The sequence below is a fragment of the Phyllostomus discolor genome, chromosome 4 (assembly GCF_004126475.2).
Source record: "Phyllostomus discolor isolate MPI-MPIP mPhyDis1 chromosome 4, mPhyDis1.pri.v3, whole genome shotgun sequence".
NCBI classification, from domain to species: Eukaryota; Metazoa; Chordata; class Mammalia; order Chiroptera; family Phyllostomidae; genus Phyllostomus; species Phyllostomus discolor.
Window position 1 is genome coordinate 105,434,240 of NC_040906.2, and position 17,838 is coordinate 105,452,077.

Sequence of the window (17,838 nt, forward strand, 5' to 3'; positions counted from 1 at the left end):
GGGAACGCACCTCCACCACACACATGGGCGCTGTCAGGGACCCACACTGGGTTTAATGGGCTCCTCTCCAAGGCGAGATCCTCCAGGTGACGGACGACGCAACCCAAGTGTTCATGACCATCACTCTCACCTTGCTTTTCCATAGGAGACTCCTTGCTCACTCATTCCCTGCCTCTTTACCCAGAATCCCAGGCAGAGCTGCAGAGCCCCCAGGAGAGTCAATTCGTATAAAGGATACAGGGCACATTTGTGCAAACCTCGCTGGGTGGGGCCGGGGGTTCTCTAACATCTGTTAGGAGTGGATGGTGCATGGAAACTGACAAAGAGAACTGTAGTATTTTGAGGCAGTAAATGGACTTGGAATAACCTTAAAACAAAACAGACATTTCCACTCTAGAATATGAGAGGAACATTGTTATTTCTGTGTTCTTCCACTTCCTGTTCAATTGGGAAAGCTGCCAGGAGACTGTGGAACACGGAGGTCACTCTCTCATTCACTTCAGTTTCTCCAGCGTCACAACTGATACAATTATAGTCAATATCAAAACCAGGAACTTAACCCTGATACAATGTATTTGATAGTTTTGTATGTTATCGTATGTGTACAATCATGTAACCACCATTGTGATTGAAATATGGACTATATTACACCTCCACAAAGATCTCCTCTTACCACCCCTTTACACAACCCCTCACCATATCTAAGCTGTGCCAATGACCCCTGCTTTCATTTCTACAATTTTATCATTTTTAAATGTTATATAAGTTATATCATATAGTATTTGACCTTTTGAGATTGATTTTTTTACTCAGCTTAATGCCATTACAATCCATCCAAGTTTTTGGCATATGTCAATAGCTTGCAGTTTTTCTACTACTAAGTTATTTCATGCAATGGATGTACCTCAGTTTGTTTAATCCTTTACCTGCTGAAAAAGCTGTGGCTCTTTCTAGTTTTGACAATTGCAAGTAGAGTTGCTATAAACATTTAAGTATACAAACATGTATGGATGTAAACATTCACTTTTCTGGGACAAATACCCAGGATTGTAGTTTCTGGATCATATGGTAAATACACATTCAGTTTTTAAAGAAAACCATCTATTTTCCAGTGTAGCATACAATTTTGCATTCACGACTTCCAGTGCAGCTGGCAGAGTAGGTAAGCTGAGAGCTCACCTCCTCCCATACCACTTCCAAATTACAACTAAATTTTAGAACAGCTGTCGTTGAGGGCCAATGAGGACTAGATACACAGAAGCCCTATAACTGAGAATGTAAAGGAGAAGTTGGGTGGAAAAGGTAGGAGGGGCCGAGATGCAGAATGGGCTGGTCCCACATGCATGGTGTGATGGTTAAGATTCAGGACAGATATCTGAGCTGCAGGGGTCCTCTCAAGTCAACACTGGGCTCCGCAGCCCATGGCTTCAGTACCGGGAAGCAATGTCCCCATAGCATCTGGCTGTGAAACCCAGCAGGGACTGCATCCCATAGAGACGAAGGGCTCCTGGAGACCAAGACACTGAAGGTCTCACTCGCTCACTAATTATATGCCTTAAGCTCCAGTGCAGGGACAGCCACTTGAAAAGTGCCAGAGATCCAAGGGGAAGAACTGAGTTGACTAACTTTGGGGTGAAGGCTGAAAGGGCAGGACAGTGCTCTCAGGGACACAATTGCTGGCAAGTACTATTGTTCCTTTATTGAGCACTCCTTCCGTGCAGTGGGCCTTACATAGTTGGGTGCCAGACCCGTGCCCTCCATTAACCCAGTTCACGTTGTTTGCCCCACGATGGTGATTCCCTGATCCCTGCCCCACCCAGCTCATGTGCCTGACCCAGGCCTCTTTCAGCACCTCCTCTAAGCAAGTTCTCAGTTTGTACTGTGGACTCTCCCCAAATCTCTCTAAGGTCCACAAGGCCTAAATGAACAGCAACCAGTCTCAGCGTGCCTTGTAGCTCTTCCTAAGTGCCTCAATCCCAGCCAAATGGTGACAGGTTTCAACTTTCATGTAACTCCCATCAGGCAGCTATCAGTCTGTTTGGGGTCATTTGGGGTCAGGTCTGGCATAAGTGGCTGCTAGTCTTGACCTGTAATATACCCTCAATGAAGTGACCACAAGTGCAACACAAATGGCAATGACCTCAGCTAACACGGTGGAGTTCACCAAAGAGCCCCAAGCACAGGAAAAGTGGCAGTCGGCCTTGTTTATAGCACAGCTCCCTGCAAGCTCTCCAAGCCCAGAACAAGCTGCAACCAAACCCAGATCACTTTGTAGCCCCTTTCAAGGGGACTCAAACCCAACAACAACCAGTGACTGGCTTGAAACCACACCTGAGGAACACCCAACCAGCTCCATAAATGACACACATGAAGCACCAAGCCAGCTGGCACGAGAGGTCCGCTGACGTGACTTCTCCTCCATGGAATCAACACAACAGCCTCTCTAATAGTCACAGCCGGTCTGAGGGTCAACTCCACCCACTGATGTGCCAAACAGTAGTAGTAGAGTCACAGCTGCAACAGGAGAACACACACAACCCACACAGTGACACCTCTGGAGCACCCAGACCCGAGAGTCTTGTCACTGGGCCCTGCTGCACACCTCTACATAAAGCCACTCTGTCAACAAGGAGACGTAGCAGATCTACCTAATACATACAAATAACACAGACTGTCAGAAAAAATGAGAAGACAAAGAAAAATGTCCTTAATGGAAGAATGAGACAATGCTCCAGAAAAAAATGGACCATATATATATAGCAGTGTACCAGGTACAGAGCTCAAAACACTGGTTATAAAGATGCTCAATAAACTTGGAACTAGAATAAAAGAACTCAGTGAGAACTTCAACAAAGGGGTAGAAAACAAAGAAAAACGAAAACATAAAAATCAAAATGGAAGAATGCACAAGAGGGAATCAAAAGTAGATTAGACAAAGCAGAGGATCAAATCAGTAGTCTGAAAGACAGGTAGTGAAAATACTCAGTCAGAACAGTAAAAAAGAAAAGGAAAATTTAAAAACTTACAAAAGCATAAAAGAACACTAGGACAACATGAGTTGTAGCAACATTTGCATCATACAGATCCTAGAAAGAGAAAAAAAGAGATAAACAGATTGAAACTATTTAAAGAAATAATTATTAAAAATATCCCTAACTTGGTGAAGGAAATAGACCTATCAGTCCAGGAAACACAGAGATACCCAAACAGTATAAACCCAAAGAGGCCCATACAAAGATACATCATAATTAAAATACCAAAGGTTAAAAAGAAAGAAAGAATCCTAAAAACAACAACAGAAAAGCAGTTAGTCACATACAAGGGTGTTCCCTTAAGACTATCAGCTGACTTCTCAGCAGAAACATTTCAGGCCAAAAGAGATAGGCACAAAATAGTCAAGCAATGAAAAGCAATGGCCTACAACCAAGACTATTCTACCCAGCAAAGCTATCATTTATAATAGAAGGAAAGATAATTTCCTAGATATAAAAAGCTAACAAATTGCATCACCACTAAACTAATATTACTAGAAATGTTAAAAGGAACTCTTTAGGTAGAAAAGATAAAAAATATGAATGAGAAAATATAGAAAAAGAAAACAATTTTATTGAAAAAGGTGAACAGTAAAAACAAAGGACTGACTAATTATGAAGCCAGTGCAAATGTTAAAAGACAAACAGAAATTATATTTGTAATTACAATAATAACTTACAGAATAAATACAACCACACACACAAAATAAGTAAAAAAAATTATAATGATACAAATATAAACATGGAGGAGGTGAGTAAACATTATAGTGATTTTAGAATGTGTTCAAACCTAAGAAACCATCAACTTAAGATAGACTGCTATAAACATAGTTGGTTTGTATAAAGCACATGGTGACCACAAACTAAAAACCTGTTGGAAACATACAAAAAATAAATTAAAAGGAATGCAAACACAACACTATAGAAAAGTCACCAAAATATAGGAGAAAAGAGCAAGAGAAACAGAAAAGAACTACAAAATAATCAAAACCAGTTACTAATAGGCTAATAACTACATACCCATCAATAATTACTTTAAATACAAATAGAATAATTTCTCCAATCAAAAGACAGGAGCTGGCTGAATGGATTTTAAAAAACAAACCCAAGGCCAGTGCATAGACTTCCCATAAGATGTTCACTATAGTTGGAAAGACACACAGACTGAGAAGAAAGGGATGGAAAAGATATCTCACATTGATGGGAACAAAAAAACAAACAAAGCTGGGGTGGCAATACTCCTTTCAGGAAAAGCAGACTATAAAACAAAGGTTATAATTATAAATAAGAATATTTCATGATGGTAAAGGGATCAATCCAACAAGAGGATATAGCTTGTGTTAACATGTACATCCAGTATAAGAGCAGCAAAATATACAAAACAAATGTAGACAGACATAAAGGGAAAGAACTGCAATAACACAATAATAAGGGACTTCAATACTTCAGTGACATCAGTGATAAAATCAATAAGAAAACAGTGGCCTTAAATGACACAGTACACCAGATGTATTTAATACATATTTTTAGAACATTTCACCCAAAAGTAGCAGAATATACATTCTTATCAAGTGCATTTTCCAGGATAAACCATATGTGAGGCAACAAAAATAAGACAGTAAATTTAAATTATGTAAAACACCTCTCTGATCACAATGGCATGAAAGTAGAAATCAACTACAAGAAGAAAGTGAAAACACACAAACACGTGGAGGTTCAGGAACCTGCTTCTAAGCAGCAAGTGAGTCACCAATGAGGCCAAGGAAGAAATAAAAAGACACCAGAAGACAACTGAAAGTGAAAACACAGTGCCCCAGATCTGTGGGAAGCAGCAAAAGCAGTTCTAAGAAAACTCAGAGCAACACAGGCTTACCTCAAGAAACAAGAAAAATTCTAATGAACAACCTGACCTTTGTTCCTAAAGGAACTAGAAAAAGAAGAGCAAACAAAGCCCAAAGTGAGTAGATTTAAGAAAATGCTAAAGATCATAGTGGAAATAAGTGAAATGGAGTTAAAATAACAAGAAAAAAATCAATGCAACCAAGAACATGTTTAGGAAAAGATAAATAAAATTGATAAATCTTTAGTAAAGTTCATCAAGAAGAAAAGGGGGCATAAATAAATAAAATCAGAAATGAAACATGACTGCTGATATCACAGAAAAACAAAGGGTTATAACAAAATGCTATGAACAATTACATGCTAACAAATGGGACAATCTGGAAGAAATGGATAATTTCCTAGGATCATACAATCTTTCAATAAGAGTCAGGAAGAAACAGAAATCTCAACAAACTGTTAACTACTAACAAAAGCAAATCAGTAATCAAAAGACTCACCCCTCCCCCACCAAAAAAAAGAGTTTGGGATGAGAGGGCTTTACAGGCAAATTTTACCAAACATGCAAAAAAGAATTAATACCTATCCCTCTCATACTGTTCCAAAAAATTGAAGAGGAAGGAAGGCTCCCAAACTCATTTTATGAGGGAGGATTAACCTGATGCCAACGTCAGACAAAAACTACAAAACAGTTATAGGCCAATATGCCTGATGAACATAGAAACAAAAATTCTCCAACAGCATTAGCAAACTTAATGCATCCATACATTAAAGAGACCACACACTGTGATGGAGTGGATTTATTCCTGGGACACAAGGCTATAAGTCAGTCAATGTGATACACCACACAAACAGAATGAAAGGTAAAATTCATGTGATTATATCAGTAGATAAAAAAACATTTTATGCAATTTAACATCCATTCATCATAAAAACTTTCACTTAAGTGACGATAGAAGAACACACCTCAATATAATAAAGGCCATGTATGACAAAGTCACAGCTAATGCTATATTCAACAGTGAAAAGCTGAAAGCTTTTTCATTATGATCAGAAAAAGACAAAAAAGTCTATTTTCACTACTTTTATGCAACATAGTATTGGAAGTCCTAGTCACACTAACAAGACAAGGAAAAAAAGTAAAATGCATTTAAATTAGAAAGAAGCAAAATTGTATATATTTACAGATGACATGATACTATATTTAGAGAACCCTAAAGATTCCACCAAAAATTTATAAGAACTGATAAATGAATTCAGTAAAGTAGCATGATACAACACTAATATTAAAAAATCAGTTACATTTTTAAATTTTTTAGATGATTTTATTTATTAATTTTTAGAGAGAGGGGAAGGGAGTAAGAGAGGGAGAGACATCAATGTTGTGTGCGCCCCCTACTGGGGACCTGGCCTGCATAATGAGCTATTAGAAAGAGAAATTGAGAAAATAATTTTACTTATAAATACATCAAAAATAAAAGACCTAGAAATAAATTTAACTAAAGAAGTAAAAGATCTGTACTCAGAAAACTACAGAACATAGAAGAAAAGTATTAAAGAAGATATTGTACAATCTACAGATACAATGCAATCCCTATCAAAACACCAGTGACAATTTGTACAGGACTAGATAATCCTAAAATTTATATGGAACCCCAATGACCCCAAATAACCAAAGTATTCTTGAGAAAAAACAAACTTGGAAGTAACACACTATCAAACTTTACTATAAGACTATACTAATCAAAACAGTGTGATATTGTTACAATAGATAGTTAGTTAGTTATTAACAAGAGAAGGAAGCCAGACATCTAATTAAGCTTGATTAAGTAGAAAAGGATATAGCTTCACAGATACCCCAAGGGACAGCCAAATTCTCTGCCAAACAGACTTAATTCTCAAGTAGGCAGAAAGGACCAGCTTTCCAATATTCATGGGGAACAACTGGTGTTATGAGGGGTGGGGTGGGAAGGATGAACTAGTAGGGAGATTCCTTTGCTGGGTGCATGAACAGTAGAAGCCAAAATAGCAACCACACAGGGGAGGAGTCTAGCCAGGGAAAATCTGGGAAAAGGATCAGATTGAATAAAGGCATGAAACCTGGAGGATCCAGGAAAGGATTGAATAGTGGGAATGTGGAGCACAGTCCTGTGAAAATGTAAGAAGGAGATTGGTTAGTTTGAAAGAAAGTGTACTTTCTCCTAAGCCGAGGAAAATATAGGGAAGTTTACCAAGAGAGGGTTTGGCTTGCTCCTTCTGCAGCAGCCATGTGGGCCTGAGTGCAGCACTGTCATGGTCTGGGCATGCAGATGGGGATCAGGCCTTGGCATGCAGATGGGGAAATGAGACACAGGCAAGCACAGCCGGGACAAGAGACTGGGCTGGACCACCAGAGCCCACAGCGATGACATTGTAGTTCTAGGCCCTGACCTACCTGATGAACACCTGTGCTCCCCAGGCTCAGGACGTCTTCCCCAGAGGGATGGAGCTGAGCCACCTAGTGGTGGATGGGACATCAGTCCTTTATTTTTGCTTGCCACTACACTTCAGACTTTTCCTACTCTGTACCCTTGAAATGTATGTCATGTGATACCATGAAAGGATCCTACTTCATTCAGCAATGGTACTGGGATAAAAACAGACACACAGATAAATGGAACAGAATAGAGCCCAGAAATTAACTCACACCGATGTGGTTAATTAATCTGTGATGGTGGAGGCAAGAACACACAATGGAGTAAAGACAGTCTATTCAATAAATGGCGCTGGAAAAACTGGATAGATCCATGCAAAAAAAAAAAGAAAGAAAAAGAAACTAGAATACCTTCTTATACCATATGTAAAAGTAAACTCAAAAGGAATTAAAGACTTAAATTTAAGACCTGAAATCATAAAACCCCTAGAAGAAAACATAGGCAGCAAACTCTTTAACACTGCTTTTAGCAATATTTTTTGAATAAGTCTCTCCAGGCAAGAGAAACAAAAGAAAAAGTGAACAAATAGAAATACACCAAACTAAAAAGATTTTTCACAGCAAATGAAACCATCCTTAAAAGGAAGAGACAACTTACCTAATGGGAGAAGATATTCACCAATGATATATCTCATAAGGGGTTAACATTCAAACTATATAAGGAACTCATACAACTTAACACCAAAAGAAAAATAAACAATCTGATTTTTAAAATTAGCATAGGATCCAGCAGACACTGCTCCAAAAAGGACATACATATCCCAACAGACATGTGAAAAGATGATCAATATCATTAATCATTAGGGAAATGAAAATCAAAACCATAATGAGATACCATCTCACACCTGACAGAATGGCTGTCATCAATAAATCAACAAAGCAGTGCTGGTGAGGATGTGGGGTAAAGGGAACTCTTGGGCACTGTTGGTGGGAAGGCAGACTGAGACAGCCACTATGAAAAGCAGTACAGAGGTTCCTCAAAATATTAAAATTAGAACTACAATATGACCAAGCAATTCCACTTCTGGATATTTCTCAAAAAAATTTAAAATACTAATTCAAAAAGATATATACATCCCTATGTTCATTGCAGTATTATTTACAATGGCCAAGGTATGTAAGTGTCCACCTACAGATGAACAGGTGAAGATTATGTGGTGCAATGAAATATTTCTCAGCCATAAAAGGAATGAATGCTTACCATTTTTGGCAACATGGACCTAGAAGGTATTGTGCTAAGTGAAATAAGTCAGACAGAGAAAGGAAAATACATATGATTTCACTTATATGTGGAATCTAAACAACAAAATGAACAAATAAAACAGAGTCATTGATACAGAGTCATTGATACAGAGAACAAACTGATGGCCACCATGTGGGAGTGGGGTTATAGGGCTGGGTGAAAAAGGTGAAGGGATTGAAAAGTACAAATATGCAATTACAAAATAGTCACAGGGAAGCAAAGCACTTCATTGGGAGCATAGTCAATAATATCGTAATAACTATATATGGTGTCAGGTGGGTACTAAACTGTTGGGGTGATCACTTCATGAGTTACATAAATGTCCAATAAGTATGTTGTGCACTTGAAACTAATATGATATTGTATGTCAACTGTAATAAAAAATAAACTAGAAATAAAGAATAAAAGAATTAAATTAATTGACCACAAGAGGAGAGCCTAGTCCCACTTTTACTATGTGTTAGAAAAAAAAGGAAAGAGATGTTTCCTGAGAACCTTTGAAATATTTACCTATGAACACATTTGACAAGACGAGACAACTGTCAGCCCTACCCGAGACTGCATTAGGGTTGAAGGGGCTTCCAGGTTTGAATGGACTCATTCTTGGGCTCTACGTATTACTGCTACAGAGTTAGAGACTCGATTTAGAATAACAGTTTTTACTTTCAAAACTTGACTGAAAGAGTAAGTTTCTTTAAAATTCAGGTTCCTCAGAATAAGGAAATACAGTTATTTTCTAGCAAATAAAATAATAAGGTTTAATATAATATCCGTTATTAGTAGTATTTTTTAAAAGATTTTATTTATTTATTTTTAGAGAGGGGAGGGAGAAAGGGAGGCAGAGAAAGAGAGAGAGAGAGAGAGAGAGAACATCAATGTGTGGTTGTTGGGGGTTATGGCCTGCAACCCAGGAATGTACCCTGGCTGGGAATCGAACCTGGGACACTTTGGTTCCCAGCCCGCGCTCAATCCACTGAGCTACACCAGTCAGGGGTATTTTTTAATTGGTGAGGGAAAAAATGTACTAGAAAGAATTTTAGTAAAACTAATTACAATCTCCTGGTTTATTTCTCACCTTTCCTCTACCTTAAGAGTTTCAAAGTTCAAAAGCAATCCCAGAAATCCAAAATAGGTTGTTATTCTCTATCATCACTCTTGGTTTTCCTAAAACACCTTATTGCCTCCACCACTCCTCCTGCACGAGCCTGTCTGTTCTTAGGTGCCATTTCTCCCCCGTTCTGCTGTAATCACACCATGGATTTCCCTTTTACACCCCCACTGGGCCTGGGCTGAATTCAATGCCACCGAGAGCCTCCTTCTCCTGGTGGCTTCTGAGTCTTTGTGAAAATCTCCTTCATTTGTTCAGGACGTACAGACTTAAAATCTTAATAATTTAATTACTTTTTAAATTATTTTCTACCACTTTCTTGATCCTAATGCAGTCAGTTGGCAGCTCTAGTGATTCAGTCTTCACATTTTTTCTTATCTGCACACTTCTTATCTTAACTTCTTGACTTCTCGACCGTGAGTGGTTTGTGTGTTTAGGACCCAGCTCCTTGGCCCTGGTCACTAACCAAATACATTACATAAACCATCTTCAAGTTGCCAATTTCTCATCCTCCACTATACCCTGTAGAATAGCGTGTGAAAGAGGACTGCAGTATACATGTGTTTAACCATCTTCAGAAATGAGCACAGATCCTGCTCAATGTATGAACATTTCAAACTATGCTGCACAGACCCAGAGAGCAGAGGCAAGAGTCACTGCACTGGGGTCTGGTAATGGTCAGTGCTTAAAACTCCAGACCCTAACTGCCTCCTAGAAAGCCAACTACTTTCTCTGAAAGAATAATCTTCAGCACTAGGTAGTTTTATGTGACATAGCGCCCACAAAAGCAGGTGTCTTTGAGAAGCGCACTGAAACTGGAATGCCGATGCCTCGGTAGAGCACTGAATAGACCGATGCCCCAAACACCGTATTGACTCCTGGAACAAAAAGTAGGTAGCTTTAAAAGAGTTGAAAGAAATGTGGGTTTATTACTTACCAGAGATACCCCTGTGTAAAGCTTGTTAAAAGAAAAGCCAAGTGACATGCTCAGCCTTCTCTATCTCCCTGGAAGAAACAGGACTGAGGAGCAGCTGACATTGCTGAACATATGTTCATTTATTTAGCTGTAAGATAGTTATTCTTTGTGGCTACTGACACACGATGGCTGCCATTTATACCCCTTACTACACAATATTTGCTTAATGTGTATCTTCTTTCCTTAGTTTCACCCAAGGCGCCATTACTGCAGCTCTATCTACAGACTTGTAAGCTCTCTTTACCTCCTTCATAGAATTTGCAAAAGGGAAAACATGCTCATTATTCTCTCTCCACTGACTAAAAGGTGGTCAGAGAGTACGGGGTGAGCAGGTTTGTGATACCTTTGGATACATCTGCTGTTTACTCTTAATTCTATCTCTATCCCCAAAGCATGTAGAAAAGAGATTAACTTACTTGCCTGGAACCTAGTGAAATTATTTTCTAGGGGACCTAAGAGTATGCTTTATCTGCCATAAAGTCAGGTGGTGGATGACAATGAAATTTGTTCCTGGTGCCCATCAGGAAGCCTAGGGGGCAAGGTGTGGGGTGGACTAGTTGATGGCAGATCCTGGAAAGGGCAGCTGTGTTGGGAATGGTCTACATGCTTAGAGATTTATTTATTTGTTTGTTTGTTTATTTACTTATTTATTTCTGTTTTTCAATTTTAATTAGACTTATTGGGGTGACATTTGTTAATAGGGCCATATAGGTTTCAAGTGTACATTTCTATGATACAAGATTTGTGAATTGCACTGTGTGCCCACCACCCAAATTCAAACCATCTTCTGTCTCCATACATGAGGCCTTCTCCATCCCCCACCCCACCCCCTTCCTTCTGGTAACCGCCACACTGCTGTGTATGTCCACAAATTTCAGTTTTATATCCTACATATGAGTGAAATCATATAGTTCTTAACTTTTTCTGACTGATTTACTTCATTTAGCCTAACATTCTCAAGGGCCATCTATGTTGTCACAAATGGTAACATTTCGTCTTTTCTTATGGCTGAGTGGTATCCACTGTATGTATGCATGCCCAGAGTTTGTGGGCACAAAGGATGTTTCAGTATTTCCCACGCACCAGACTTAGGCCCTGAGGGGATCTGAAGACCCTACAAAACCTCACACAAAAGGGAAGCTCTGCTTTGAGCATCAGCTGGGCCCAGAAAACATTTTATTTCCATTGACATTTCCTGCCTTTTCCTCTTCCTTCCTCTCTCTGAACCCACCCCACTGGAACATGAGGAAGAAGGAACACCAAACTCATTCCTGCCTGCAAAACTCTCCAGCATGTTGGAGAAAAGTATTTTTCCTAAGTTAACTGGGACTTTTAATTGTTACATTGTACTAAATAATCTAATTGCCAGATTAAGATATGTTTGTGCCGTTTAAAGGAATTATAGGATGGTCTGCTAATTAAAATGGAGCGAATGTCCTGTGGTATGCTGCAGTTCCTGTACAGTGACAGGGAACAGCTCCTCCAACGACAACCTGGAAAGGGCCAGGAGCAGACACATGAATCCCAGCTCAATCAAAAATTTCATACATGCTTCCAGCCAAGATGGAGGCATTGGTGGTCGCATTGTACCTCCTCGCACAACCAAAACTAAGGACAAGAATTTACAAACAAAAAAAACCAACCAGAACAGAGAGAAATGAACTGAATGGAAGTCTGAATACCACACACCCAGACCAGTAAGGAGGGGCAGAGTCAGAGACCTACGGAGAGGGGTAGAGGGTTACCGGCAAGAAAAATCAGTGGCTGGCAGACGTGGGTGCCCAGGGCACAGATGGCAGTTGGTGGACCCCAGAAGCTCAGGGGCAGCTGATGAACTGGTGGCAGACCCTGGGCATGGGAGGCAAGGAGCAGACACAAAGAGGTGTGCAAGGCAGCTGGCTGTCTGCAGCCACACGTTAGCATGCAAACTAAGCGAAAATGGGCAACAACGCAGACCTCACAACCCAGGGACCCAGCGCCGGGTAACAAAGCCTAAAGGCACTGACTAAAAACACCTGTGGGAGTCGAGGCCGGGAGATTCTCTCAGCCTCGCAGGAGGCTCCTTGAAAAAATCCACAGAGTCCCAGAAAGTACGCAAACCCACCCGCCTGGGAGCCAGCACCAGAGGGGACCAATTTGCTTGTGGGAAGTGGCAAAGGGGCTGAAGTCCTAGAGAGAGTGGAGCAGGCACCATTGTTCCCTCTCAGACGCCACCTCCACATACAACTCACAACCCAGCGGCTGAGGTGCCCTGCCTTCGTGAACACCTAAGGCTCTGCCACTCAATGTAACAGGTGCGACCAGACCAAAGGAAAAAAATTAAATTAAATTAAAAAGATGGCTCAAACAGAGTTAAAAGCCCCAAAGCCAGTTTTTTTAAGTGACCGAGAAATAGCCAACCTATCAGATGCACAGTTCAAAGCACTGGTGATCAGGATGCTCACAGAATTGGTGGACTTTGGTCATAAACTAGATGAACAAATGCAGACTACAATAAGAGAAATGAAGGAAAATGCACAGGTAACCAGTAGTGATGGAAAGAAAACTGGGTTTCAAATCAATGGAAGGGACCAGAAGGAGGAAAGGCACAACCAAACAGAAAAGAATGGGGAAACAAGAATTAAAAAAAAATGAGGAGAGGCTTAGGGACCTCCAGGACATCTTTAAATGTTCCAACATCCGAATTATAGGGGTACCAGAAGGGGAAGAGGAAAAGCAACAGATTGAACACATATTTGAACAAATAATAAAGGAGAACTTCCCCAATCTGGCAAGGGAAATAGACTTCCAGGAAGTCCAGGAAGCTCAGAGAGTTCCAAAGAGGTTGGACCCAAGGAGGAACATGCCAAGGCACATCATAATTACATTACCCAAGATAAAAATGAAGGAGAGAATTCTAGAAGCAGCAAGAGATAAGGGGACAGTTACCTACAAAGGAGTTCCCATCAGACTGTCAGCTGATTTCTCAAAAGAGACCTTGCAGGCAAGAAGGGGCTGGAAAGAAGTATTCCAAGTCATGAAAGGCAAGGACCTACATCCAAGATTACTCTCTCCAGCAAAGCTTTCATTTAGAATGGAAGGGGAGATAAAGTGCTTCTCAGATAAGGCCATGTTAAAGGAGTTCATAATCACCAAGCCCTTATTATGTGAAACATTAAAGGAACTTATCTAAGAAAAAAGAAGATAAAAAATATGAACATTAAAAAAGACATCAAACTCACAGCTAGTAACAACCATACCTAAAACAAAAGCAAACTAAGCAAACAAATAGAACAGGATTGAAACCACAGAAATGGAGATCACATGGAGGGTTAGCAACAGGGAAGTGGGAGAAGGAGAGAGGGGGAAAAGATATAGAGAATAAGTTGCATGGACAATAGGTAGAAAATAGACAGGGGGAGGGCAGGAATAGTGTGGGAAATGTAGAAGCTAAAGAACTTACGACACATGGACATGAACTAAAGGGGGGAATGTGGGTGGGAGGGGGTGGGCAGGGGGATGGGAGTGAAGGGCGAAAATGGGACAACTGTAACAGCATAATGAGTAAAATATATTAAAAAAAAGAATACACAATCTAAAAAAAATTTCATTCATGCTTATCCATCCTCCTGGCTACATCCATTTGCTTCAGGTGTTCTAAAATATAACAATGGCAACAAAAACAGTACCTTAAATATAGAGTAAGATCAGGTAGCATTTAATTAAAGAATTGATAAAGAAGCAAAAATTATATAATTTGATTGATTGGAAATAGGCTTTTCCAATTCTCCTTCTCCAACTAACACAGACATAGATATATTCATGAGATACATCTATTTTCTATAAAATCATTCAGACCCAAATGAGACCCCCAGCTTAGACCTCAGGCGATAGAGCATCAGGTTTGAGGAGGTGGTTTCTGGACTGTGTCTTCCATGGACAGTGACTGAAATCACTCCCTAACCCTGGGAGAAGAGCTGAAAGGGAGAATCAATCACAGGTGAGGGCAGGCACATTTGCAAAATTGAAAACATTTTGCATTGGAATGCCTGCCTCTCTTCCTGGGATTTGTGCTGCCTTCCACCTGGTGAAGGTAACAGAGGAAGTTGAACACAGCTCTGAAGTGGTAGAATGTCTGAAGAACAGGAGGGTGTGCTGAGTGAGGGGCTCACACTGCTGCCTGGCCAGGTGGGGCCGCCTGTGGAAGGCAGCAGCTCTTAGGTCCCTTTGGTGATTTTCCAAATTAATCTTTTCCTTCACAGTCTCTCAGTTACCAAGTTAAGCTCTTAGAACAAAGACAAAATTTGGAATTATAGAACAACATGATTGTAAATGCTCAAGGTATAGCAGCAGACTCTGTGGTTGGCTGGTAGAGAGACATGCTGAGAAGCAAATTCAGTTTCCAAACACTCACACACGCTCACATGCACAGCAAACACAACAGTGTGTGTTTGTGTTTGTACATATAAAATATGTAAGTACATGTATATGCAAAAAATCTACCCAAGCAAAGAAGGGTGATTTTAATCTCTGTGCAGAGAAAATGCAGGCCTTTGAAGTACCAGCTTCCAGAGGTGAAGAGAGAATGAACTTAACTCTCAAGCTGTCATCCCCCCAGGTTGGAAATGACCCAAACACCAGGGAGCCCTTCATTCACACGAGATGTGTTAGTCGGGAAGGCCCGTTAGCCCACCACCCTAGCACATTTGTTGATATCAACAGTGGACAGTTTTCAATCTGATAGAGACTAATTCCAGCGAACTAGCTTCTCTGCCTCCTCCCAGGATCAGGAGAAGAAATGACACAGAACAAAGAAAGTTTCTTACCTGGGAATTTGGGAAAGAAATGCCTAGATCGAAATCCCTTCAGCTCTTCAGGTGTTCTCAGCAGGAAAAATACCATTAATACTCTTACTGCTAGAGGAAAGAAAAGCAGGGAAGGGGTCTAAAAGAAGGGCTGGAGGCTCCCAGAATTCCAACCACACAAACATGTAGTAATCAGGTCCCAGACTCAACTGGTGTCCAGTGTGAAAGCTCTCATTTCCAAGGTCTAGTCTTTAATACAAGTAATGTTTCCTCAGGTTCTAAGTTTGGTACTGTGGGGGGACCACAGTGAGCTATGGTAGATATAGAGATCTCAATCAAAATATATAGATATAATATTTGCATTTAGTCTTTTAAAATATTTTTCATCCATTTTTATGGTCTTGTCTGTATTTTTTGAAATAGAGTTAAGAATATTACTTTTCTTAGACTCTCCTTTCCCCAGGCTTCTACATGTGGCCAACATTCTGCCGGTGAAGCAGTATTATGAGATTTAGGAGGGGCAGGTAGGCTGAATCCATCTCATCTGGAGGACACAAAGGCTTCCCAGGCAGGAGTCTTGGCAAATTCCCTTGGGTTCTGGGAGCATCCCTTTCCACGGGGCTCTAGAGGAGCTGTGACATCAGCAGTGGCCTCTATAGGTCTCCGAGCTCTCAAAGTTATGGTCTGTGTAGACCTGTGCTCCTCCAGCATTCTAACAGTGTTCAGGTACACTCTCTTATAACAGGAAAGAATGTAATAAACAGCCCGTCTATAATGTGAGTGTCTATAGGGATTTCTACTTCCTGAATGAACTTTGACCTTACAGTGGCTCTTCACCATCTGCGTCACCACGAATATCTCATTCAGGAGCCCTCAGAAACTTCCTCGAACACACAGGAGAGAATAGGGAACCATGGGTACTGTTCAGATAGGAACTTCTTTACTATCACACAGAAAAGGAACTGAAAATCTTTTTTAATATCTTCCAAATTTAGTAATCTCACGAGGAAAACCAATCAATATTTTAGGGCTAAACAGTATCATAAGTTGCCAAGCAACATCTTGGGTTGAAGGTGTTATTACAATGTGTAAAATATTTTTCTAAAAAATTCCTCTGATTGCCATATATTTTTTGAGCTCCTTGTAAGAATGAGGCATTATGGCAGCACAGGGCAGGCACAGAAAATATGTACATGGTTTTTCTCTGAACGAGGAGGTGACAAAGCCTAAGTCACAGGCAGGGACTGACACTGTAGAGCTGTCCTCCAGCCCAAGGCCCTGCCTCCGGGAAATGTATCCCTGAGAAATTAAAAAACAGAACTGTGTTGTGGGCCTCCTCCAAGTGACCTAGCAGTCAGTGTCAAAGAATGCTCAAGGCCCTGATGTGATCAGATAACCAGTAATAAACAAGGAGTTGGCCCTCATGATTTGTGAGGCAGCTGCAGGGCAGAATAAGGCCTCAGCCCAGCAGTGTGGAAATCCAGGTGTCTGTGTCATGGCTGACATTAAACAGGGAACTCACCATCTGATGGGCTGCCTCATTGCCAGGTCTTTCTTCACGGAAAGTATTTGGATTCCAACCCTCTCTATATGTGGTTTAATTTTCCTTTATATTACACTATGTTTTTAAAAAATAAAAGGGCTAGAGTGTCTTAATTTTCAGTACTCTCAACAGTAAACATCAAAATTAATTCTTTGTATCAGAACTTCCATAATCTTATGACACAATGGAGTGATGGTAAAGCCCTCCTGCAGGTCGGTCTCCAGCATTAGCAGTAAAATAGCTCTGCCCAGTTTACTTCAGCCTATTCATCTGCTTAAGCCCTCAAATGAGGTGTGTCCCCAGAAGTCTACTCCAACCTACAATCATATTTAAGATGGTAGGCATCAGTGAAGGTAGCCCCTTAACAGTTCACTGTCTCCAGTACCCACTACCCATTTCCCAAGGGGAAGCTTTTTATCCCCCTCCATTTGGGAGTGTTGACCCTCGAAGTTCCCCCTTCGGTGTTCCCTCAGGGTAGGACAGTGCCTGGGGTCCTGAACTCTTGGGCAGGGATGGCCATCTTGGAGCCCAGGACACTGGAGGAGAAGCCCAAAGCAATGAGAAGCTCTAAGTGAAGCTCTGTAACCGAGTGTTGCCAAGATTCAGGTATTTTCCATAGCCTAGTAATTTACCTTTTTTAAAAAAGACTTGTCCCTTTAAAGAAACTGTCCAGCTGTCACAGCACAGAGGCATGATCTGTGATCAACTCTCATTTCAGGCTGTTTTACTGATTGTATTCTCACTCATGTGCTTCAGGTATATGCCTTTCTAGAACTTGAACTTGGATTGAGATGGAGGAGTGTTTAAGTGGTTGCCTAACATTGTCAAAAACTTGATTTT

General features: G+C 40.5%; 1 protein-coding gene across 1 annotated transcript in view; it reads right to left on the reverse strand.

Annotated features, from left to right (window-relative positions):
• LOC114494918 (butyrophilin-like protein 2) overlaps window positions 1–17,838 on the reverse strand; it is a 173,633-nt gene that overhangs the window by 21,460 nt on the left and 134,335 nt on the right.